This window comes from Eptesicus fuscus, chromosome 18 (genome assembly GCF_027574615.1).
Source record: "Eptesicus fuscus isolate TK198812 chromosome 18, DD_ASM_mEF_20220401, whole genome shotgun sequence".
Taxonomy (NCBI): Eukaryota; Metazoa; Chordata; class Mammalia; order Chiroptera; family Vespertilionidae; genus Eptesicus; species Eptesicus fuscus.
Genome location: NC_072490.1, coordinates 17,648,697 through 17,675,673, shown reverse-complemented (window position 1 = coordinate 17,675,673; position 26,977 = coordinate 17,648,697). Strand labels below are relative to the sequence as shown.

Genomic DNA, 26,977 nt, shown 5'->3' with positions numbered 1-26,977 from the left:
GGATTTATCTTCTGGCTGTTTCCTCAGCCCCGTGGCCTTTGAATTACAGTTTGATTTCCAGCCTGTAGGGACTTGCTACTGTGTGTGTGTCATAAATTCAGGGGGACTGGATTTAAAATTCCAGCCTCCAGAGTGGTGGAGGCTGAACATGTGTCAGGGAGGATATGGCTGCTTTGAATCAAGCTAGACAATTGTTATCGAATCCAACAGGCTTAATTGAGTGAAAGAGCTTTTTTTTTTTTTTTTTTTTTTTTTTGAGAGAGAGAGAGAGAGAAAAGAAACAAAGAATGACTTCACAGGCAAATCCAACTCATCCGCAGACAGTTTTTCAAAGGAACGATGGCTGTCTTGAGGCAGCCCTTCCCTAGACAGACAGCCTCTTTGTGCTCTCTCCGATGGGTGTTCAGGTCTGTGGTTTATATACCTACCTTGCATGATTCACTGGTGATGGTAAACAGGTTGGAATAATCTCACAGGTGCTCCCATCAAGTGCTTTATGGCACCTTGTATTTGGTTTGTCGGAGCTAGCACTTGTTGTTCCTGTGTGTATTGGTTAGGCACTGTTGTGTAACAAACCATCCTAAAACCGAGTGGCTTAAAACAATAACTTTTTATTTAGCCTACAATTCTCTGGGTCAGCACTTTAGGCCAGGCTCCTCTGGGTGCTTTGTGTAGCCATGGCGTATCTCTGGTCAGCTGCAGATTGGCGAGTGGCTGGGGACCCTCCGCTCAGCTCAGCTCTCCTCCATGTAGCCTCTCATTCCCATTGGGCTGGCCCTGGCCATTCACATAGGCAGGGTTCCAGAAGAGAGAACAGGAGCACACAGGTCTCTGGAGGCCTAGGCTCAGAAGTGGCTCACGGTCACTTCTGACATGTCCCCTTGGCCCAAGCAAGTCATCAGGCCAGTCCATACTCGAGAGGTTGGAACATAAACTCAACTTCTCAATTTGAGGAGCTGCAGAGTCATATTATAAGAGGCAGGAATACAGGAGGAGGAAAACGGGTTATTTTTACATTCACTCTACCACACTGCATGTCTGACTGCCTATGTATATAGACAGTGGATAGGACTCTCACTCTATTGCCCAGCATCTCACACACAACCTGTCATAGAGAGGGGGTTGAACAAACACATAAATGTCACTCAGCCTCTCAATGAAACTATATGTATTTCCCCTTCTTTCAAATCGCTCGAATAAACATGTATTATTTTACTGGGTAAGGCCAGTTAGGGAACATTCATTAAAGACTTAGGTATATCTCTCTGGCTCTGGGATTGGTTGGGTTAAAGGAATTCCCTTTCCTTCAGTAGTCTCGGATATAGTGGTCAGGAAAGTTAACACAGCAACCAGTTGGCAGATGGATAAAAAGCAAAGTATTTGTGCATCTAATTATTGCTTTATTATTTGGTAACCTCTAGCTGAATTTAAATTTGTCCTGAGATTTGGGAAGGCTTCAGAATACCAGTTCACTTTGTCCAATATATAAATTGTTGTGCAATATTAAAATCTTCTAGCCCTAGCCGGTTTTGCTCAGTAGACAGAGCGTCATGGACTAAATGGCCCCAGGTTTGATTCCAGTCAAGGGTGCGTACTTCAGTTGTAGGCTCGATCCCCGGCCCTGATCAGAACTCATGTGGGAGGCAACCAATCAATGTGTCTCTCTCACATCAATGTTTCTCTCTGTGTGTCTCTCCCCCTCCCTTCTACTCTCTCTAAAAATCAATGAAAAAATATCCTTGGATTAGGATTAACAACAACAACAAAATAATACTCTTCTGATACTCATTTGAAAGTTAAATGAAAAGGCACTCCTTAATTTCAAAAACGTTTAAGTCATCTCATGTCCAGAAATCTTATGGAGGTTGTAACTCAGCTTACCTGTTCCCATTATGTCCTGGGAAAGAAATTACCCAGCATGACTCTTCTCATCATGTCAGATTCCAGGCCCTACAGATCAAGCTGCCCCGCAATCTTCATGGTACAAACTGTTTTAATCAGCCGTTAGCTAATTCCCTGAATCTCTTGTTTTAATTTAGGATTCTGACTCTTTTTAGGAAAACCCCCAATAAAAACAAAACCCATATCAGCACAAACAACTTTGATACACTTGGTTAAGCTGTTCCCAGTCATATTCTGATAAGTCTTTTTAACAGAGCAATAAGCCCAGTAAGGTCAGATGAGCTCGCCCGTTACTTGTCAAATTTGAGGATTTTTGCCTTGGGGGCGGGTCTCTGAAAACATGGACTGCTTTTCTCTTTGGAAAAGACTGGTCAGTCAGCATTTTTGCTTGCTGGGAAAAGGCAGTGACAAAATTCACAGAACTGAAAAACAGGAGAATGCGAAAGTGTAATGTAATAACCAAAGGAAAAGAATTATTATCATTGTTTTAAATTACCAATGCAGTGCAGAGTTTATTGTATAAAAAGTACAAAATGAAAACAACCATAGTTCCACCCTGGGAGAAATTCCCTACTAATCCTGTTTTTCTATGTGTATATGATGTTGCTATTTTTGTTTCTTACAAAAATAGAATTCTACCTTGCACACTGGTTTTAACCTGGTTTTTAATAATCTTTCATGACCACAATTTAAGCTGTAGAGTTGTTGTTTTTTAATTGATTTCGGAGAGGAAGAGAGAGGGAGAGAGAGAGATAGAAACATCAACGATGAGAGAGAATCATTGATCAGCTGCCTCCTGCACACCCCTTACTAGGGAGGGGGCGGGGGATTGAGCCTGCAACCCATGACCAGAATCAAACCTGGGACCCTTTGGTCCGCAGGCCGATACTTTATCCACTGAGCCAAACTGGCTAGGGCAAGCTGTATAGTTCTTATGGTTATACTATAAATGTAGTGGTTTATGGTTATACCATAATTTATTTAATCACCTATTGTTGTGCAATTAGGGTTTCCAGTGTTTTTCTGTTATAACCTAATGCTTTAATGTATAGGCTCATCTGGTAATTTCCTTGAGGTAAGTTAGTACAAGTAGAATTTCTAGGTCATTGGCTTTATACAATTTTAAGGCTTTTGATACAAAAATTATCAAAATGCCCTCTAGAAAAGGGATATAAATTTAAGCTCTGTTAATCTGTAAAGGCTAATCTTATTGGAAACTGTCTGTTAGAAATTTCTCCCTTGTGATAATAAGGTAATGAGTCAAGAAACAACTTCTATGTGGAATTCTGCCTATATTTAATTTGGTTGCTCATAATGGGTCCCAGGCTTGGTACCATTTTGAGCTCCCAGCACCTGGGGCCCTGGTGGACCTATAAGAGCCGGCCCATCCTTTGGCCTCTGCTCTAATGTAGGCCACCCAACAGAACCCAGTTAATAATTTTAAGAAGTGATGGCCTTCTTAAAGAAGTGGCTTCTGCCTGTCGCTACCAGGATGAGCTTATTGATTATTGTTTGGGGAAGAGAACATTCTTTCTAGGAAGTAGGTGGCAGTCTCAGCCTCAGGTTTAATGAGCAGGTTCTGGTCCGCCTATGGGAATGGCCAGTGCCTGCTATGTTGACACAGCATCACCCTGGCAACATCACCACTGGATGCGCCATAGAGATGCCCCGTTTTGGGGGATTTCCAGCTCAGCAATGACAATTTTTTGCAGAGGACAAAGACTACATAAAATGAACATGTAGTGTGTGGTATATAGTAATAAAGCTGATTTTCATGTAAGAAGCTGTTTCATTGCTCATAGCTAGAATTTACGCACAACTTGGGCCTTGGTCATATTTTACGTTTCCATTTTTGTAGCTTTCAAAGAGTCGGGAGCCTGAGTGAGAATGCCAGGGTCTGAATCCTAGCTAGGCACTTGCTGGCTTTGTGACTTTGGGAAAGCATTTTTAATTCGGTGTCTCTCTTTTCTCGTTTGGAAAAACGAAGATAATAATGCCATGAGGATAATATGAATGACTATGAAGCACATAGAATAATAATACCTGGCACATATGAAGTGGGATATGTGCTTAGATATTATTTGTATTAGCATTAACTTATAATGACTTTTGCACATTGTGCTATAACATCACTTACAATCTTAGTACTTGTTCTTGTAATGTTCTTTCAGAAGTTCCCATTTCTTTATACTAAAAGGAACACTCTTTCCTTCAAGTCTCAGCTAAAACCCAACCACTCCATGGAACCTCCCCTCATTACCCTAGTAAAGGGGTTGGTGAATTGTTTCTGTAAAGAGCCAGATAGTAAACAGTTGAGGCTCTGAAGGCCATAGGGTTTCTGTTGCAACTACTCTACTCTGCAGCGTGAAAGCAGCCATAGACAATATGTTAAGGAATGGGCATGGCTAGGTTCCAATAAAACTTTATTTACAAAAACAAGCAGTGGGTCACATTTGGCTCTTGGGCCTAGTTTCCTGGCATCTGCTAAAGTATATGTTGTGAGTCATTTCTTAACAGTTTCTAAAACTCACAACTGATAGTGCAAAGCACCCGTGCCAGAGGTGGCAGGCCAGCTGGTTCCAGTGGACTGCAGGCTTGGGGCTGCTGCCCTTCCCGCCCCCCACTTGCTTAAGATGAGTTGCCAAGCAAGAGTTGTCCATTTGCCCAGGGCTTCATGGAGGGAGCTTTAAACCACTCTCCCTGTCTGGTATTCCTCCACCTCTTTGTTCTCACTCAGCTCCCACTTCCTTATCTCCCAAGATCAGAGAAATTACTAATCTATATACATAAAAGCCTAAGCAACTGTCCCACCGTTTGACCGTCTCACCAGTAGCTATGATGCACATTGACCACCAGGGGGCAGACACTCAATGCAGGAGCTGCCAAGCTGTGGTGACTTGGCAACTGCGGTTCTTGGGTGATGCACCCAGAACCAGAGAGGAGGGAGCCCGATTCCTGGGTGCATCACTTGAGAACCACCCTCTTGCAATCCAGGACCCCTTGGGGGATGTCGGAGAGCTGGTTTTGGCCCGATCCCTGGTTTTGGCCTGATCCCCGCAGGCCAGGCTGAGGGACCCCACAGGTGCACGAATCTATGCACCGGGCCTCTAGTTTTCTTATAAGTGAACTACTTTCCAAAGCACCTGGCATCTTACTTTTGAGTGGTTTTGGGAATGTATTCTATGAGCTGCTGTGCCAGTTAGCTCTTCCTGCTTAACAAGTAACCCAAATGCTTGTTGGCTTAAAATAATAGACATTTATTATTTGCTATAATTCTGTGTAGATCTTTTTGTCTGGGCTGGCTTGGCTTGGGCCAGGCGGTCTAGGATGGCCTCACTCATATGACCGTGGCTTTGGCAGGATGACTATATCCTCCTCCCATGTTGTTGTTCCTCATCCATTAGCCTAGCCTAGACTTGTTCACATGGTAGTGGATGGGTTCCCATCAGTAAGACAAGACATCACCAATGTGCAAACCCCTGGTTGCATCACATTTGCTAATGTCCCATTGCCATTGGCCAAACCAGTTACACGGTCAAGTCCAGATCCAGTGGGTGGAGATATAGTTGCATTTCTTAAGAGGAAAAGTGCCAGAGTCATTTTGCAATGGGGTGAGCTAGCATTTGATTATATGGTCTTCTCTTATTCCCCCGTTTTACTAGTATAGTCACCATTCCGTCATCCTTCAGCATATATTTATTAAACACCTACTAAGTTTCAGGGCCTGTGCAAGGTGCTGCAGATACAACAGTGAACACGATAGACAAGTTTCTCCTGGAACTTACTGTCTTGTACAAGCGGGTGGGTGATAAACAATGCAAAGCTGGAAAGAAATGAACAGAATGGTAAGGTAAAGAATACTTGAAGAGGATCTGATTTGACAGAGGGTCAGGTGAGGTCTCTTGACTGAGAAGGAACCATCTGTGTGAGGAGTAAGGGAAAGTATTTTAGGTCAGAAACTGAACACTGGATCCTGGGGGCATTTCTTCGACTGTGGGCTGTATCCATTGCCTTGTCTGGGCCTCAGCAAATCTGCAAAATGAAAGCAAATCCACAAGTTTGAATCCAGTGCTTTGCCAAATAGGAACACTAAAACAGTGAACGGATTTCTTGTTAGGGATGGCTCATATGGCATGGCAGTCCCTGGTGTTTGCAAGTCTGGGGGGAAGGAAAAATTGCCCTTGTCGGATACCTACTCTAACTCAGGCACTTGGGCATTTTATGCTCATATTTTATTTAATTCTTACAGCAGCCCTGCAAGGGGGTAAACTTTATAATCCCCATTTTACAGAGGAGGAAACCAAGGCTCAGAGAAGTTAAGAAACTTGGCCAACGTCACACAGCCTGCCTTTGCGAGGCTAGGATTGAAATCCTATGCCTTCTGAGGAACACCCCATTGCTTCAGCCACTTTGAGACAGAAAGTAGGCAGGAGTGGCGTGTTGTGGTCTAGATTGGGGGGTTTCACGGGGCAACAAAATAAAAACAAAAACAGGTGGGGGCATGCTTAAAAGAAAAACAACCCTATTTTTTTAATCATTTCATAAAAGAAATGACATTTTTACAACAAAACTTAAAAAAAAAATAAAAAGGAAGAGCTCACAAGTCGGTCTTTTCCTAAGAAGGGACAGTTAGCCGATGGGACCCACCCATGGGCACGCTCCCAACTGGTGCTTTGTCCTTGTTCTCTCTGCTTCGCCACTGATGGGTGGAAACTTCCCATCCATAAGCCAGCATTTGGGAGCCACTGTCCAGCCCCCATGCGAGCCCCTGGGGTGAGGCCGGGTGCAGCCACGATGGCGTGCCTTCTCCGCTAGGGCGCAGAGGAAATGCTTGCTCGAGGTCACATTGGTAGCCTTCTATTTAAAGCGGCCTTGAAGAGATTCAACTCCACTAGACCCCGCGGTCCCTCAGGGCTAATTTTGGCCAGTTTCTCATCTGCCTTTGTTTTCCTTGCCTCTGAAGAAGGGAGAGCCCTCATCTCCATGGTAGTGTTGGGCTGCTGGGCTGGTTTTTTGTGTGTTTTTTTTCCTGGCAGCCAGGGAGTGTGGTCAGGCACAGAAAGTTTTGCAATCAAGAAGATGGATGTCTATACTTAATTTTAGAATTTCGAGTAAAGACTATTAAATGTGCTTAGTGATTTTATTTGACCGAGGCCATTTCAAACGACATCGCTTTTTTTTGTTTTTAATTGGCCTGGATAAACATGAACATTATGCTCTGCTTGGAGAACATTTTTGGCCTTGCCCACCCCGCTCGTTGCTTCTGGTTAGAGGTTTGCTGCCGTATCGGGCCCCAAGAACAATATCACATACGAAAGGCAACAACAAAAACGTGACAACATCTGCCCGTGTAGTAGCTAAAACTGAATTATGAGGCCTGCCATCAAGGTCATAATTATAGTCCCTGAACCAGAGTAGTAGGTCCCCTTATAGACCCAATGAGCTATTCTCCTTATTAAAATCCACCAACGATGGAGAATTTATTTATTATCTCATTCATCAGACATTTATTAAACATCTTCCAGAGACAGGTTCTAGGAATAGGAATTAAAGGTGGTTTTTTAAGGCGTGTGGATATTTTATTGCTTAAATTTTCAATTTCTAAATTTAAGGAAAAAACTTTCTGAACTGTGACCCAGGGTCAAATCTGAGTAGACTGTGCTTTGGTGTGTGCTCATGGCCAAGTCTCCTAGCCTCCTACTCCCACTCAGAGAGCAGCTTCTTGTGAAGCAAATACACAGGCAAACTGTTGTGTTGCATTTTAATTTGTGGTTGCCTTAACTCCGTGGTCGGCAAACTGTGGCTCGCGAGGCACATGCGGCTCTTTGGCCCCTTTGAATGTGGCTCTTCCACAAAATACCACGGCCTGGGCGAGTCTATTTTGAAGAAGTGGCGTTAGAAGAAGTTTAAGTTTAAAAATTTGGCTCTCAAAAGAAATTTCAATCGCTGTACTGTTGATATTTGGCTCTGTTGACTAATGAGTTTGCTGACCACTGCCTTAAAACTTATACAAGAAATAGGGAGCCCTAACTGGTTTGGCTCAGTGGATAGAGCGTCGGCCTGCGGACTCAAGGGTCCCAGGTTCGATTCTGGTCAAGGGCATGTGCCTTGGTTGTGGGCACATCCCCAGCGGGGGTTGTGCAGGAGGCAGCTGATCGATGTTTCTCTCTTATCGATGTTTCTGACTCTCTCTCCCTCTCCCTTCCTCTCTGTAAAAAATCAATAAAATATTTTAAAAAGAGGAAAAAATAAATATGAATCTAAAAAAAAAAAAAAAGAAAAGAAAAGAAATAGGGGAAAAAAACACCTTAGGTCACAATGTCTTGAGCTCATAACATATTTAAAGGCCTTTCATGGACCTCTTCCTTAGTCTTCACAATATCACTCTGAGGTAAATAGGAGATCTGTAGTTTAATCCCTATTCTACAAAAACAAAATCAGAATGAACTCAGAATTAAATTGTATATGCAGGAAACGAAAGGTTTTTATGTATTTTGTTCCTAATGTTGATTCCCAGTGTTTCTAGAAAGTACATAGTAGGTACATAGTAAATATTTACTGAATGTAGGGATGAATGAAGGGGCAAGGATTTAAACAGCGCATGTGCTATGTGCTGTGATTCTTGCGGTTGGGGAGCTTGAAGGGCTCAGAGGAGGAGCCTCACATCCCTGTGACACATTTAGGGAAGGTTTTATAGAAGAGATGATTTTATAGAGGTGTGAATGAGTTTTCAATGAGGAAGGGAAGAAGAATGCAGGCAAATGTTGTAGATGAATATGAAAACAAGGGAACTTGAAATAAGCCTATAAAAAATTTTTGTGAAAAATACCCTGGCTGGTGTGACTCTCAGTTGGTTGGGTGTCATCTGAAAGGTTGCTGTTTGATTCCCAGTCAGGACACATGCCCTAGTTGTGGGTTGAATCCCCAGTAGGGGGTTTGAAGGAGGCAGCTGATTGATGTTTTGCTCTCACATCAATGTTTTTCTCTGGCTCCCTCCCTCCCTCTCAGAGAGAAAAAAAATCAATTAAAAAAAAATCCTAAAAAAATTTTTGTGGAAAATGGAAACTCTGTTAATGTGAGTTGTGCATATCCTTGTGCAAGCAACTAGATCAGCCAAGCATTTTCTCCTGTTCTCCTTTGTAGCTCTAAACTGTAACTAACTTATTATTTATGGACTCATTTGATATCATCCTCTTCTGTCAGACTACACTGAGTGGCCAGATTATTATGATCTCTGAACGCATAATAATCTGGCCACTCAGTGTATATCCTATATGTATATATTAGAGGCCCGGTGCATGAATTCGTGCATGGGTGTGTTCTGGCCAGCCTGGCCAGGGGGAGGGGACATGGCCAGCCTGCCTGCTGGTCGAACTCCTGGTCGAGGGGACAATTTGCATATTAGCCTTTTATTATATATATGGCCAGGCGATCGGGGGACCAATCGCATCGCACCTGCCTTGGCTGGCCTGGCGCCAGTGGGTGTCATAGCGTGGTCCCGGATGGTCCTCCGGATGGTTGTGCTGCTGTTCAGCCATTCAGTTGATTTGCTTATGCTTTTATTATATAGGATTAGTATAATGAATCGCACCTCATTATATAGGGTTTGTGATGATATGTTCATGTAAACTTTTGTGAAATATTCTATACTGGACAAGCCTTTAGTGGTCAAAGTCAAGCTCCTTTTTTGCAATTTCTGTCTTCTACCTCAGAATTAACCCTTCACTGCAAAAGATTTGTTCTCTTGAGTTTTCTTTAAGCAAACTAATTAAGGATTAGCAGCTGGAATGATATACTCAAGAATGCTATGGGATTTTAGTAATTTAAAGGAAATAAAAATCTCAACATCTAGAATTTACCTCCAGAGCTAGTCACATCGAAACAGCTGATATGGCAATCTGCTTTTTCCTAGTAATAGTTCCTTCAGGAGAAGAAAACTTTTTTTTTCTTTTTCTTCTTCTGGACAAATGTTCTAAATTGAGAAATCATTTGGGTCGAAAAGACAGGAAAATCTGTTTTTTTTTCTTCTGGTACATAAATAAACAGGAAGTGGAGAGTGGATTCTGAATTTGCCTGCAACCCTGTATTTTTTTGGCTTGGCCGGGTGATAATAGTTCGTTTAAATTGGTGGTTTTAAGTGGTTTATAAATCTTTTAATAATTAAAAGTTTATAAATGTTTATACAAACGCTGTATTGTTTTAAAATATGAAGAGCACTTTCACTGGCTTGTTTAATCAAACAAGCTAAAGTTCTATTTTTTTTTTTTTGTTTTTGTAAATGTTTTACCTTTGATGTACAGAAAGGAATAATTTCCAATAGTCAGAGTTAACCTGTCAATTGAGGTCTCAAGTCCACTTCATGAAGTTTTAATCAATTTTTAAACAATATCACCAGGAGTCAACAGTTGTTGTTTTGTGTTTTGTTTTGTTTTTATTTAAAGCAAGTGAAGAGTAAAATAAATTGCTTTTACAAAATTCCTAGGGACCAGCCATCATCTAAAAATGAATTATGGCCATGTATTAAAATTACACCAAACAAAAAACAAAAAATGTATTTTCACCAGAGAAATAGAAGTATACTTTTGAGGTTTCCTGAGAGAGAGGTAAATTATGACTGAGAATCATTTCTGTTTAAATAAAATTTACACCATCATAGGTAATGATTAGTTACTTTTGGGAAATGGGTGTTTCAGCCTTCTCTCTTTCTAAACCTTCTCCTAGAGAAGTTGGATAGAGAGCTTTCAGTTCTCTATTTCCCTTTCCTGGGTAAACTCTTGGAAAGAAGACATAAGAAGTGAAATGGCCTGGGAAGATCTTCCTGTTTTATCAGCCCCTGTATTTCTCTTCTCGAGAACACGGCCCCTCGTCTTCCCACTCTGTCTGGCCGCCTCCCTTCCCACCTGGGTACCTGTATAAAACCATAGAAACAATAAAAATATCTTACATTTCTATTGCCTCTTAGTGTTTCCAGAGCACTTTCACATACGGACTTAAATTAAGCAGTGCAAAATAGGAACCTCCAAAATGTGCGGCATTTCGTACAGAATTTCTTTCTGTCTCACACAACAGATCGAGGCGTGTATGCCTGGTTGGTAACACACACAGTGATTAGGAAGGCAGGCTCCTTCCTGGGTGGCAGCGTGGCATCCACTGGGGCCTTAGCATGGTCTCTAATAGGAAGGAGCACACGGAGGAGGCGGCGTGCCTGCCCCTTAGAGCCCAGGGCCTGGAGTGCAGACGTCATTGGCAACCGCTGCTCGCAGGACCAAACCCAACTGCCCGAGGGGTCATCTAGCCACGTGCCCAGGCACAGTCCTATTATTCTAGAAAGAAACAGTGAATTCGGTGAACAGCTAGCAGCGTCTGCCTTAGGTTTTGTCTTTGACCCTCAGAAGAACTACAGAAGTAGGAGGAATCCGTCTTTTCCCTCCGTCCATTTCCCAGATGAGGAAACTCAGATAGAGTTTAAGGGACTACCATTTAGCCTCCGCGGCCTTGATGTATGATCTGATTCTGTTACTGAAATGGCTATTGTGGAAACTAACGTGGATGCGTGTCTGCACTTAATTTCTCCTGAATCTTTTCAAACTGTCTTTTCAAAGCCTGTGATTCTAAACAGCTTCGTATTCCTCATATCATTCTGCTTGATATTTGGAGAGGCTGGGCAGGCCTTCCCCAGTAGAAGGGGACCTTGATCGGGTTCGATTCCAGTGACGTCTCACAAGGCAAACACCGCCTGGAGCCAGATGACCCCAGAAATCCCTTCGGCAAGCAAACCGTTGGAGACTGACATACGCCTCTTATTAAGACCCACAAAGCCGGCTCAGCTTTGGAAACAGGTTGGGGTTCATTCTGCAGCATGCCAGATGGAATCGTCGTTTTTCTGTTTTCATGTTGGACCAAAAACATCTGCCCTGGTGCCCAAGAGTCATGCTAGCCCAAGGCTCCTGTCACGCAAACCACACCTCTTTCTAGATATTTCCTTGTGACCAGGCTTCTCTTACCATAACAGTGGAATCTCTCTTGTTCCTTTTATGAGCTGTGTCTTTTTGATGTCGTTCAGTAGTTTTCCGCTTCGGAAAGTCAGCTAGATGTGTCATATGGGTGAGCAGTGCCAGAATGGGGAAAATTTTTGTTCTGCGGACCCTAGAACTCATCCCTGGAAAAAAAAAAAAAAATCTGGAGAGGGGAATAAAAACCTGTGTGCATCTCCCGCCTGTACAATGCTAGCCTTGTCTGGGGTGATGGGGGAAAGCTGGGGTTCTGGCAACCCTGCCCCATTAGAGCCTTGTTCCTTGTTCCTTGTTGAAAAGATGGCATTCCTTTGCTAGCAATGTCCTGCCCGGATTTCTGGCACCAGTTCTGCGGCCGGCGCGGTCGCCTGGGGCATTTTTGTTTGCATTGGTTTTGTTCTATTTCAAAGCGGCAAAGTCCGGGCTGCTTAAGTGTACAAGGTAGGGCTGTTTTTCTAAAGTTTGTCATCCAACTTGTCAGGACAGTCAAGGTGGCCTGTCTGCCAGGGCGTCTGCTTCCTCTTCACTGGTGTCAAAATGTGAGAAGCATACGCAGTAAATTTAACTTCGTAACTTGTTCTCAAGGGTTCCGGAGGCAGCTCTGGGGTTGTAACCTGGGCACCCGCCTCCCTCCCGGGATTTCATGTAATGCTTCGCTTATAACAGAGTTTGGTGGATTTGCAAAGTAAATATTCCAATGAGAAAGAGCAAAATCGTCAGTGACCCTCTTAGTTCGGCTTCTATGGAGGCTTTTTCTGTGCCTGAAAAACACACACACACAATCCTTTACGTTAGCTGCAGCTCTGAACTGGAGCATGTCAGATGCAGTTCTCAGGTTGTGAGCCTTCACGTAAGAAGCAGCAGGAAACTCGAAGGTAGGTCAGCGAGGGGGAGAAGGCTTTGGTTTTAGAAAGGATTTTCGTGGTTACAAAGATTTGGAGAAACTAGAAGGATCCAGCAGTGTTAGTTCTCCTCTGTGCTTTTGAATCTGAAAATAGCAGCATGCTAAGTATACAACAACACCATTCATGCAGCCTGGAAAGTCCGCCAAGTTGGGAAAATTATCCTTGTAAGTCGAACCCAGCAGGGATCATCTGACTGCTCCTCGGGGAAAGGAGAATTTTAGTTTGGATCTTATTTCTATATGTTGTCCTCAAATTGTAGATGAGCTGTGATATATCTGGGGACTTTGGGCGTGTGGCCATACTAGTAACCCAGAAAGACTTTTGAAAGCTGATGATGTCCTTTATATTACTCCTTATTAACAGAAAGAATTAGTTACAGGATAGTAAAATTTGGTGGGGAGGCATATGTTTTTAAATATATTTATCAATTTCCAGAGTCATGTCCTGCTGCATAAGATGTTCCTTCAACATTGTACCCTAAATTAGTGAATTTATAGGCATGGTACTTTGTAATATCTTTTGATGGCATCTTTTCCATTTGAATGCATAATATACCATGTTTATGATTCCATAAAAAATATTACGCTAACAAAAAAAAATATTATGCTAACGTGCTTGAATAGCTGTCAGTATATTTGTTGTGTTGAGTTGTGATAGAAGAAGTCTGAAAGTTACCAGTCCAATGCCAGAAATTTTGGGAGAGGGCATCAGAGATTGGGTCTGCTAATTCTGCTTGTTTCTCCAAAATGGAACTAAATGTAAAATTCTTCATCCAATATTATATTTTGGTCTTAAATTATTATTTCCTGCTTTGGGTTTGGTGGGAAATAACACTCTAATTAAATGATTACTTGATACTAAGCCTTGCCTGTTGATCAGAAATTTGAGTCCCGGGTACACATATATATACAGTTAATGAATTTATTTATGTAAATATTTGTGGCAGATAGCATCTGCACAAAATTATGAATGACATAACAAAGCCTAAATGTGTCTAGTTGTCACCACCTAATATACTTGGTTTTAAACCCAAACTCATAATGAAGCCATTTCTTTTGTTATCCCTGTGATGGGGTGATTTGCTGTGAGAAGAGGTCACAGGATTGGTAATATAAGAAATCTAAAAGAGTATTTTGAATTAGTGAGTCTAGATCAGATATTCCCTTATGACTTGATTCTGTTTCATCCGTCTTCTCTTTTATGAGCTCTGGGCCTCAGAAGTAGCATCGCGGTTCTCGACTATGGACACTAATAGCAGTGAGAGCATTGCAGGAGAGGTGACAACAGTGACTCCAAGGAACTATTCTTTGCCTCTATTAGGTCAGTTGCTCTAGGCTTGTGGTGGAAAATGAAGATATGTTTAAGTGTTTTAGTTTTTAGCATTTTAATAACATTTTAAAATTTAAAAAATGATGAAATTCCTACAAGGACATATCCAACAACTTAAGTTGGATAGAAAAAAAACGATTTAGATCGTTTTTGGAAACGATATCTTTTTAGCGCTTGCCGCTTTTCCTCGAGCCTTCCGGGGGCACAGTCAGAATGGAGCGGGTCAATCTTTGGTTCTGAAGCCTTGATGGACCACAAGCCACCTCTCTACTCCCGTCACGAAGGCCCTCTCTTTGTTGGAGCCTCTGTCACATCCACACACAACTCATCAACTGTAACAATATTCATATTCAGTAGAGGAAGGCAGTTATGTATTGAATTGAGACATTCCACCACACCATGGGTCTGGAAGGAGGATGGAAAACACTGGTAAACATCTCTGTGTTTAACCCCCTCTGTCCCAAGAACCACTGCCGGTTGTTTCTTTTTTTCATATTCCTGTGATCAGCAATGCGGTTGTCTTGTACATATGGTTGCATGCATGTGCTGTGGAAGGAGGATTCTCTCCCCATCAGGACCAAGCTCTGTTGGTTTCTGTAAAACCCCTTGGGGGAAAAACACCCTTATTGGTCCGTGCCTCCTATTGGTTACACCAATCTTCTCTGCCAACATTTTGTTTTACAAGTTCCTTAAGCACAGTTCACAGGAGAGATACAGGAGAAAATATTATGTTACACCCCACATTTCCTCTCTCTGAACTGAATTTGATCGTAACATATCTCTCATTTTATTTTTTTAATAATCTTCCCTACCCCTCTAGGGAAATCGCCAAGAAGTTACAGTGCAGTTTCTCGCCCCCTCTTTATGGGAAAGGCCCAGTCCTAGGCCTACAAGCTGTCCTCTTCTGAATCATCACCACTTCTCCAAAGTGGCCTGTTGAGTTTTCATGGAAATAAAAGTGCTGGCAGCTATCCTGACGCGCCTGGGTCCCCATAGTGGAACTTCCTTTGTAGCACTTGACTACTGTTTGAAATTATTTGATTAGTTGTTTATGTATTCACCTTTCTTCGCTCCCTCCCACTGGTATATACGTAGCATGAGAATAGGAGCTTTGTAAGTCTTATTCTGTTCTGTATGTTCCCCACCTACAACAAACCTGGGCATGATGTGGGCACTCAACAAATGTTTGTTGAAGGAATCTATAATAGATAATATGTGGAAGAGATAGGGAAAAGCCAAACAGGATTAGACCACATTTGTGCTCATTAATTGTGTTAGGCTCAAGTGATCACAGGGCAGAGGCGAAGGAGCAGGTAGAGAACATGGTTAGAACAATGTTAGCTGAGAGTGTCTTAGACAGGAGAGACATGAGGAATGACCATTTCAGGAGGCATCATGAGTCATTCCGTTTTTATTTTTAGGAGGTGAGTTCTCCTCTGAGCACTCGGGGTGAACACCCCGTACGCTTCTATCTGTCTTCTGTCTCTTCCCTGCCACCCAGTGCCACGCTGCTCTTGGGTGTGGAATAGATGACACAAGAACAACATTTGGGCTCGCTTTGCTACCTGATGAGATGGCTTGCTGGTGTCTGCCAAGGGTGACTTTTCTTATCAATTATTAAGGTCACTTCTTAGCCTCAAGCTGAACTGGTTTTGAATTTCAAATATTGGTCTTTCCCCATTTGTCATATACACCAGTGAAATAACAGATGCCTTTTCATCACGAAATGATAAATCCTATAATTACTAACAAGTACAGGGTATACTTCAGTTTACTGAGAGTTCATGAATATAGTATCATCTTGCTTTTTATAATAACTCTATTATGTATTAGGACAGAGAGAGGGAAATCCCTTCTTCCTTAGTTTAACTTCTAATGTAAGTGTATGAGAAAAAATTATCTAGAGTTAAAATGGCCCTTGATCATCCAAACAGTGTGTTCCAGTTACCATTTTAACAAACCATCACAAATCTTAGGGACATAAAACAACTTTTTGTTTTTTTCTCACAGATTCTGTAGGTCAGAAATTTAGACAGGGCACAATGTGGGTGGCTGATCTGTGCTCCATTCTATCTGGGGCCTCAGCTAAGAAGACTCAACATCTGACAGTGTCTTGATCTTTGGGAGGTGGAATCATTTGGAGGTGTCTTAAGTTTTGCATCTGGTAGTTGATATTGCCTATTGATCAGAGCACCTACGTGTAGTTTCTCGATGCGGCTTGGGCTTCCTCACAAAATGGCAGTCTCAGAGTACAAACTTATTACATGGTGGTTCCGAGGTCCAGAAGCTAAGGTTGTAGGAGACAAGGTGGAAACCACATGGCCTTTTATTTCTTGGAAGTCCCATAGTGCCCCTTCTGTCAAATTCTATTGGTTAAAACAGTCACAAAGCCACCTAGATTCAAGGGGAAGGAACATAGACCCTTTTCGCATTGGGATAGAGCCAGACTAGCTTTAGAAGAGTGTCTATAAGTGGGAGAAGTTGTGGTGGCAATCTTTGGAAAATCCAGTCTGCTTCAAACTGGGTTCTTTTTGCACCAGAGACTCTTTCTTGTTTGCTGCCAGATGAAGTAAGTGGCTTATTCCTAGGTGTCTACTGTAGGGAAGAAATATGCATCTGTATGCAATAGAAGACTCATGGCTCGCTTTGAAAAAGAAGTGGGAACCGAGAGGGACAGAGGGAACCATGGCTTCCCACCACCTGTCTTGCCCTGCTTTTGGGCATGCGCTCACTGAGTCAAATGGTGGGGGAGCATTTGCCTACCATCCAGCTTGAAGCTGTTCTGAGTGGGTTCTTGCTTCACAGGTAATTTACAAAATAAAATACACTTAGTGTGTTCATAATGTCTCTGACAACAGAGAGGAGAAAGTAAGCCAGAAGGCCCAAGTGAAACCCAGCTCTGCCAGCTTTATTGAACCAGACTGCCAGGGAGCTAGCCTCGCGTTCAGGCCCCCTGCCTTCCCTTGGCTTGTAGCAGATCATATGATTATTATCTTATTGATTCTAGGCCACTGAGTGAATTTTTAGTTTTATGAAATGTGGGTTCTAATGTGAGATGCTCTCATCTCCGTGCTTCCCTGAGCTCCCATCCAAGATAGTCATTTATTCCTTTTTGGGCAAGCTATTCTTGTGCATGGTCAGAGTGCTGAACTCGCATTGACTTTGACCGAAATTCTCTTTGGCCTCAGTTTGGAAGTTGTCTATGGGCCCTTAATTATACCCTCTGGCAAAGGAGAAGGAGCACTTGAAACATGCATAAATTCTGTACATATTTCCAAGGCTGGGCTGTTTAAAAAATGCTGTCTGTCTGTCTGCTTTTTTTCTCTTTGAACTTGGACATGAATTTTTACAAAGTACAGCCTGTCAAGGGAAGGGCAGTGAGAAAATATGCAGGGGTGTTTACTTAAAAATTACTCAGTGAATCCATCATGGTATGTTCATTGGTTTTACTGTGGTACACTGTATTACTAGGAAATGAGAGATGTTTCATTGTATTTTAGATGGCTGCTTTTAAAATCTCAACCTTGTGCCCTGGCTAGTGTGGCTTGTCCCATACACCCAGAGGTGGCAGATTTAATTCCCAACCAGGGCACATACCCAGGTTGCGGGTTCAATCTCTGGTTGGGGTGTGTGCGGGAGGTAACCAGTCGATGTTTCTCTTTCACATCGATGTTTCTCTCTCTCTTTCTCTCCCTCCCACCCTCTCTCTCCCTTCTCTCTCTAAGCTCAATAATAAAAGAAAAATTTTAACCTTGCTGTGCAATTCATGTTGTCTTCTGACTATATATTTTTTCCATTTCAAATTAAAACCCCACAAGCTGTTAATGAATTAATTAGTTAAAATTTTTTATTAATTTTATTGCTGTGACATTGGTTACTAAAATTATATAGGTTTCAGGTGTACAATTCTGTAATACATCATCTGTGTTTACCACCCCAAGTCTCCTTTTATCACCATTGATCCCCTGTATATCCTCTTCTATCCCTCCACCCCTTTCCCTCTGGGGATCACTATGCTGTTGTCTGGATTTATTTATTTTTATTTATTTATTTTTTTTGCTTAATCCCTTTACCTTTTCCACCCAGCTATTTATTAATTTGTTCCTATTTAAAATTTAAACACAAAAACCAAGTAAAATGTGCTGAATTTTCTCTCTATAAATACTTGCAGCAGTGACTTTTTAAAGTATTGAGTTTTTTGGATTGTAAGGCGATCTGTAGAATAATGGAAGTGTGTTGGGTGGCTTTTCCTAGTCACTTGGTGAGGCAAAGTTGTGAGAGCTTGAAATTCTTCAAATCTCTTACTGGTCTCAAACATTTCATTGGATTACCACCTCGACTCTTACTTACTATAAAGGAGGTTGGATTCTCACTGGTCACAGAATCCACAGGTCGTATTAATCCCATTGGATGTTCCAACCCCTCCCTTACTGGAAGTTTTGAATAACAGCCACATGGAGTGAAAGAGACTGATTTGACTTCTTCCCCCTTCCCCTGTTCATGCATTACTTGTGGTGAACGTGGGAAAGAACTAGAATGACCCACAAACGGAACATTATCTCAGGATAACAAAAGAGTGCTTGCGTTTCTTTGGAAAAGAGAGATCTGTGTACTTCACAGCAGGCTCAGCCTTGGTGAGATGGGATCTTGCAGTGCTGTAGGAACTGGGTAGCCTGGGTTCAAATCCTGGCTCCCCTACTCCTTGGACAAGCCATTGAAATCTAGTTTTGCTTTTGAGAATAAGTTATCTGAGCATTCAAATTATTTTGAGAAAGAAACACTCTAATGTATACCCAGTGTTGCTTTAGTGAGAAAAGCACTGATCTAGCGCATACTGTGTGCCAGACACATACCTTAACTCAGTTCATCCTCACTGCAGCTCTATGAGGAAGGTGCTGTTACTGCTCCATTTTGCCAGGGGAGGTATAGGCCCTGGGCCACGTCAGTGGGCCCCAGCTTACTTCGTTTTCTCTTTTCCTTTACGAACGTGATTCTCCACCTGTCAGGTAAGCCAGGTTAATTTCAAATAATTACTGCGGTTACTTACTTTCATCTTTGATTCATTACTTCTTGAAAGTATGGCAAGGATGTATTTTTGGTTATGTTTCATATCATTCGGAAGGTAAAAGTCACCATATGTCATTCCATTTAATTGAGTTTCAGGTTTAAAGGATACCTGATCATTTTCTGCAAAAAGTAGCCTCATTGAGAAATTGTATTTACTTTTTCTTTTTTTTTTTTTTTTGAGTTGAGAATATGGGTTCCTTATCAGGAAGGCCAGGAGGTAAGTGAATGATGCAGGGTAATTTGGCACAATAGAGAGTGGTGGGAAGTGGGACAAAGACAGCAGCTATCTCCTCATTGATTGCTGCCGTGTATGGATGGAGTTCAAGCTTTAGCATGGGCCAGACTCAGCAGGATGGCTTGTTAAACTATGGATTTCTGTGTCCCAACCCCAGAGTTTCAGATCAGGAGTTCTAGGGAAGAGCCTGAGAATTTGCATTTCTAATTAGCTTCCAGAAAATGTGGGATTCTGGTCTGGGGACCACATTTTGAGAGCCACTGCCCTATGGAAAATGAGCATAGACCCGGACTAGCCCTGCCAGGTTTTCCAATACGGGAAGTGATTCTCTCTGTGACTTGAGGTTTATCGTTTTTCTTCAAGGTCTTCTCCAAACATTTCACTACTGGAAGTCACTCGGACCATACGATGATTAATCAAGAAAATATTAGGCAGAAACATTAAGCCAATCTCTTCTGTAATTGAAATCTCCTACTTTTTAAATGTTGGCAACATATTTAAACGTTTTTAAGAGACTGTGCCGGCCACCAGCAGCCTGAGCCAAAATAAACATGTCTTTTTGGCTCCGTCCAGCTTGCAGATTAGCAGTTTGCAACTTCTGCTGCTAAGAAGATATCATGGATGAGAGTGAGAGAATGAAGTGTTCTAAATTTCTTCCCTGTGATTAAGAATATTATGAAAATTTTTAGCAGCAGAAGAGAAAACGCTAGCACAGAAACCCACAGCATGCAGTTTCCTTTTAACCGGAAATGAGCATGCATGAACTGTTAAAATGAACAGATAATTCCCTCTCGTAGGCATGTGCAGCCTGTGAGCTGTGGTCAGTGACTAAGCCTGTCAGCTAGTGACAGGCATGGCTTTGGGGAGGAGCCAGTGGGCAACGTTTATTTTCACCTTGACCTTCCCGTACCTGTGTTAACCTCCCAGACTTTGTTCCCTCTTCTCTCCTCCTGCATCTGCCATTGCTTTCCTGGTCTTGCCTCACTTTTTGTTTCAGCCTCACTCGCACTTTCTACCACTTCCATTTGCATTGTGCAAGCTGTCTACCTTTCAAGGGAGATAAGCAATAATAATAGCTAATAGTTTTGAGTATTTACCTTTTTTAGGGTCTTAATGTGTTAGCTTCTTTAATCTTCATAGCAACCTCAGGAGATAGAAATGATTCTTTCTCCATTTTAAAGACGAGGAAACAAGGCACAGAGAGGTTAAGGGACATGTCCAAGGTCACACAGTGAATAACAGGCAGCGGTGCGATTTGAACCCAGGCTGTCCAGCAGCAGGAGCCAAGCCCATATCCACTAGACTGCCTCTACAGCAAGGTTTTTGACCCCTGAAAATAGGAGCTGGATGAATGAAGAGGCCGAGGACATGGCAGCCCATAGAATCATTTCTACTTTGCCTTTATCTCCAAGTAAACATCTGGTTCATTGAACCTTTATCGCAATAAAAATACGATTATGCCGTGTGCAGGCTGAGACCAGGCTTTCTGCTCTTTGAAATGCCTGGAGTTGCCTGATGGGACTCATGAAGGATTTATTTGATCAACATCTTTACTTGACTTGTCCTTTTAGTGATCATTATTTTGATCAATAACAGAGCATGTTCTCAAAAAATTTCGACCATCATTGCATTTAGGACCCACTAGACCAGCACTGTCCAGTAAAAATATCACGTTAGCCACAAAATGTGGTTTAAACCTGTAACTTAAGATTATCAAGTAGCCACATTTTTTTAAAAAAGTAAAAAGAAACACGTGACATTAATTTCAATAATGTATGTCATCTAACTCAATATCCAAAATATTACCATCTCAACAATTAGGTGATATCAAACTATTGAGAGATTGACATTATTTTTCTTACTGGGTCTTCAGAATCTGAAGTTACTTTTACACACACAACACGTCTCAGTTTGGACCAAGGAGATGTGGGAATTACAGAGCCAAGCAACCCAGTGAGAAAATGGAAATGTCAAGTGCAAATGGGGGAGGAGCCCAGGGCAGAAAAGAATCAACAAAGCATCTGGATGCAATTGTTTTAAAGACGTGGTTTTGGAGGAAGACACTGGGAAACTTTGGGGAAATTTTGCTAATTGGTGCAAAGTCTGGTTGAAAAATGTGTGTGTGTGTGTGTGTGTGTGTGTGTGTGTGTGTGTGTATTCTTTACTGATTTATTGAGTCAAGTTAATTTTTGTTTGGCGCTAGGCAAAGATTGCACAAACCACAGCCAGGATGTCAGGTCATAATGAGAGAGGGAGCTTCGGAAGGGATTGTTTGAGCACCAGAGTTACTCCATTTGAGTGACTTAAGCTTCTTGACCTCTAGACCCTTTCAGTTTTTTAGACCAGAGGAGCATAATACATTTTAAATCACATTTCTCTCTTTTTCTGCTGGTGAAAGAATGTGTACCCTTAGCTCTTCCGGAGTTCCAGGTTCAGATGGTGTAAATAAAACATGGGCATCCTGGGCCCTGTTTTTGTTTTGTTTTGTTTTGTTTTTTTTTTTTTATTTTGTTTTTTACTCAGGGGGCAGAGGGGGATGGAAAAAGAAAAAAACAGAGATAAGAGCTAGGGAGACTGGAGAATGGGATTAGGAGTAAAACTTCTCTGGAGGATGCGTAATGTCAGCAGCACAAACTGTTTGCATTCTCTATGTTAGTTAATGGCTAATGTAGAGATTGTTCTGCCATTTGCTGATAGCGCACAGTTTAAAATATTTTATCATTAATGTGACAGGGAGTTGGATAAAGAAAATGAAGCGTGATTATAAAACGCTAATTATCGTTCTCAAGTGCATATTGGGCACTCGCGAATATTTGCAGCGTAATTTGCTTTATTTATTATTTCAGTTTGGTTATAAATGTTAACTCAATTGCAGATGGTATGTTGGCAATTTACAGAGCTATAAAGTTATGGGGAAATCCTAATATTTTCTACCAAAATGTGCCGTGAGTGATGGATGAACTACTACATTAAAAAGCCCCTGCTCTTTAGAGTTAAATACATTAATTGGCAAGTAGGCTGCAGGGATTCCCAGGTCAGAGCTGGCTGCCTTCACGCCTTCAAGGGAGAGAGGACATGATCTCTAAGGAGAAGGGGAATTTTCTCCATGAGCGAGTGCGGGGGGAAGGAGGTCTCTTTCTTCCACCTCCCTCACAGCGCCTCTTCAAGGCTGAGATTTCTTCATGTTCCGGTTCATGGCACTAAAGAGACACGCTTGAAGCCACATTTTCTCTCTGCTGCCGCAACGGTGTCCGAGACCATGATGTTGGTAATGAAGGTGTATTTGTGTGTAACCATCTAGGCGTGTGTGAGAGAGAGAAAGAGAAAGAGATGGACAGATATCCTGTTTTCTCCAACCTCACTGATTACTTAAAAATACACACATATTTTAGACCGCAGGTTGCCAAACAACGGCCCACAGGCTAAAGCAGGCCTTGCCACCTGTTTTTATACAGCCGACAGCTAGGAATACTTTTCACATTTTAAAAACTTGAAAGGAAAACCTTAGGATATTAGTATGCCAGATGGAAATGGGGTAAAGTCACATTCAGTGTTTATGGAGTAGGTTTTCAGAACACGGCCAGGCCCATTCATTAAGGAATTGTCTAGGTCTGCTTTCCCCAGGGCAGAGGGGAGGATCTGAGGCAGAGATGATGAGGTCCACTGCCTAAAAGGTTTACATCTGGCCCTTTATGGAAGGAGCCAGCCACGCCCTGGATTAGATGCCCTAAGGCCGTGGTCGGCAAATGGGGGCTCTCGAGCCACATGCGGCTCTTTGGCCCCTTGAGTGTGGCTCTTCCACAAAATACCACGGCCCGGGCGAGTCTATGTTGAAGAAGTGGCGTTAGAAGAAGTTTAAGTTTAAAACATTTGGCTCTCAGAAGAAATTTCAATCGTTGTCCTGTTGGTATTTGGCTCTGTTGACTTAATGAGTTTGCCGACCACTGCCCTACGAGGTAGTTTACAAAATGGAAGTCTTAGCCTTTTTATTTATTTTTTTTAAATATATTTTTATTGATTTCAGAGAGGAAGGGAAAGAGAGAGAGAAACATCAATGATGAGAGGGAATCATCAGTCAACTGCCTCCCGCATGCCCCCTACGGAAGATTGAGCCTGCAACCCAGGCATATGTCCTGACCAGGAATCGAACCGATGACCTCTTGGTTCCTGGGTCAATGCTCAACGAGTGAGCCACACCCGGCTGGGCTGCCTCAGTCAGCCTTAAACACACACACACACACACACACACACACACACACACAACAACAAAAACACCACATTTTATTACAAAATGTATAGAATCATAAGAACTTTGGGGGAACAAATAGCTTCAAAACACAACTCTTGATTTTTGCAAGCAAAGAAGGAAATAACTATGAGCCCTCGCTTCCTTCTTTTGTGGCAATGTAGATAATGAAAGTGATGTAAGTAACTTTGTGCTTCTCATACACACCGTATACTCAACACATTCTCTTTGCCCCCAAAATAAGGATAAAAGTAAAGATTGTTTTTCTTTTGTTATCAAATTAAAAACATAAACTAGGCCACGTTCCTGGAACGCTCTATTGGTGTTAACAATTAAGAATTGTCCACGGAAGCACAGTTGTATCGGGAAAGCATGGCTACCTTCTAGAACTCGCTTGGAAAAAAAAAATGTCATTCTTGACGAAGAAATACTGTGCTTAATTAATTCTTGCTCCTGGGAGGTCAACTTGGGGCACTCATTATGGCCTTAATTGGTGTTATAAATCCTGAGGCCCGAGAGCAGCACACATGGCCTGGTTAGTGGTCTCTGGCCCTTCGGGTGAGCGCCCACCAGAGCCGGCCCCCTTTGGGAGAGTGACAGCCTGTGGTTTTGCTGGCTGCGGGTCTGGCCACACTGCTATTGGGTTGACAGGGCCAATGGGCAACGAGAAAAAGAAACGCCATGGCTTGTCCCGGTGTTTTGCATTAAGCAGTGTGAGACAACCCAACTACCTTCTGACTTGGAAAAATGTGTTTCTTTGAACTCTGGTTTTTCGTATTAAATTATATTCATTACACAGCCCATCTGGAATCTCCTGCCAGGCCAGAAATCATCTTACAGACATTAGCAAAAGGAAGTTTCGATGTAATTTTTTTTTAATTGTAGACTTTTCATTTCCATTTTATTTTTTTCCTTTTTATTGGAGAAACCAGATGGGAAGGAAGGCAGGAGCCTCTCCCTCACCCCGGTCCCCTTCGGGAACAGAGGCAGAGCATTCCTGGCTGCTGCTTCTCTCCCACACTGGCTGGAGGTGATGACGGGGCTGTCTAGATTCCGGGGATAATTGCTGGGAAGGTCAGGAGTTCACTTTGAAGCTCCCCCTGGATTGGGGTGCTGAGGTCTGGAGAGTAAGAGCAGCGTGGGGACTAACTTTTGGCTTGTCACTGAAGTGGGCCGCCACCAATTACATTTGACAGTGTGGAAATGAAACTCACACATGTCACGTGGGATGCGCTTCGTTGCTTTTGTGTGTGTCCCAGTAGTGACTTGGTTACTTTGCTGGGAGTTGCCGGTCTGCTGGATTTTGACTCGGAGCGAGAAGGACCCGTATTTGGGCTCCCTTCATCTCTTCGCATTTACTGAGGCTCGTACTGGGGACATGCGAATGTGTGTTTCCTTGTTCGAGCGATGGGAATCTCAAATGTCAGCCCTAGAAGGTGTGCAGAGATCAGTTTAAATGTGTGAAGTGCAATTGCAAGAGGAGCCCAACCGTTTGCCTGGGGTCCCAAGGCCAATTAAAGGCAGAGGGTGAAACCAGCTCGTGGCCCTTTGGACTTTCACTCGGATGCTTTTTCCTTTGGCCACCCTACCACCCTGGCTGAGGAACTCGGGCACACTGAGTCATTCCCCCATGCAGCCCTCCACCCATTCCCATGGGCAGATGTTTACAGAAAGCCAGATCAGGCACTGGACTTGGTGCTGAGGTTACAAAAGAGTTATGACAAGTCTTCAAACTTAATAAAAAGCCTACATCAGAAAAAGCTACAGTCACTATCTGGATGGACTCTACCACTCATCTGTCGATGAACCAAAATGAATTCCCAAGTTTCTGGGTTTGGAAGGGATGTTTTCAATTCAGATACTGGTGCCCTAGCTGGTTTGGCTCAGTGGATAGAGCATCAGCCTGCGGACTGAAGGGTCCCAGGTTCGATTCTGGTCAAGGGCACATGCCCGGGTTGCTGGCTTGATCCCCAGTAGGGGGTGTGCAGGAGGCAGCCAATCAATGATTCTCTCTCATCATTGATGTTTCTATCTCTCTCTCCCTCCCTCTCTAAAATCAATAAAAATATAATTTTTTAAAAATTCATATAATGGTGAGATACTTTCGGCACCATACGGACATATCCCATACCTACGGGCATTTCTTGAGGATGGTCTTCTGGTCTTCAGAGGTCGAACGGGAGGGGAATGATTAGGGCTCATTTTGAACTTGTACCCTATGTGCAATTTTATTACAATCAGACATTAGTAATTTTATCTAACTATTTTCATTGTTCTAGATATTTCCTTTCATTTAGGACAGGGTTTTCAAGCACACCTGGAGAGGATCCCATCCGCTCTACACTCTTATGCTTTACAGCACATCTGAGATTGGCGGGCAGACGGAGGAGGATGACCCTCCTCCTCACCCACACAGTGGCTGCCTTTGTGCCTGGATAGTGACACAGAGTATCTCCTGTCACCGAGTCCCTCCGCTAAGAGCTTCTTTAAGGAACCCGGCTCTGTTTGACCCTCATTCATGTTAGACACGGTAATAGACACATTACCAGTATAAATAGCATCTGCAGGTTTCCCCTGCCTTCGGAGTGTGTTAAAGGGATGTCCACTAAATGGGTTACTTTGGCTTTAAATAATAGACCCCATCACTTCTCAGCTCCTCAGCGCGAGAGGTGGTTTCACATACCACTCTCCACTTTCAACAAAGCAGATAAGGTATCAACACAATTAAAAGTGAAAAATAATCTGTCTGCGTTGCCGGTAGTGAATGCTTACAGAACACACACTGATACAATAGATTTTAAATAATTTATGTCCGGCACTTTTTTTTTTTTTTTTCAATCTGTAAATGAGGACACCTAATGCGGAGTGGCGGGCGGGATACTCTATCCCTCCCCCATTAAGATAACAAGATGAGGGGCCAGGATTCAGATCGGTGTATTTTTGGAGCATGGCGCGTGGATCAAAATTAAAAATTAAAGGAGATGATGCCCTGAAAGTCTCTGGATAAGCAAGCTCCTAAAAGCCATGTGGAAACCTGAAATTACAAATTAATTCCGAGCCTCCTTCTGAGGGGCTCCTAAAAGCCCTTTCCGTTTTCTTGGCAGGAGGAAAGCATTACTTTGGTGTCACGGCCCGGGGTTTGCACGAGGCCTGTTCTAATGCTCGCTACGGTGTGGCGCTCCCTCCTAATGTGTCTCTTGCAGCCACCTTTGTTCTGAACCAAGTCAACTTCAGGTGATGTTAAAAGCAAATATCAATGACTGTGGGATGCATTATACCT

At 42.6% G+C, this 26,977-nt stretch overlaps 1 protein-coding gene across 3 annotated transcripts in view; it reads left to right on the top strand.

The window, feature by feature from the left end:
- The window catches only part of RARB (retinoic acid receptor beta), a 347,507-nt gene that overhangs the window by 227,505 nt on the left and 93,025 nt on the right, over window positions 1-26,977 (top strand). The window lies entirely within an intron of this gene.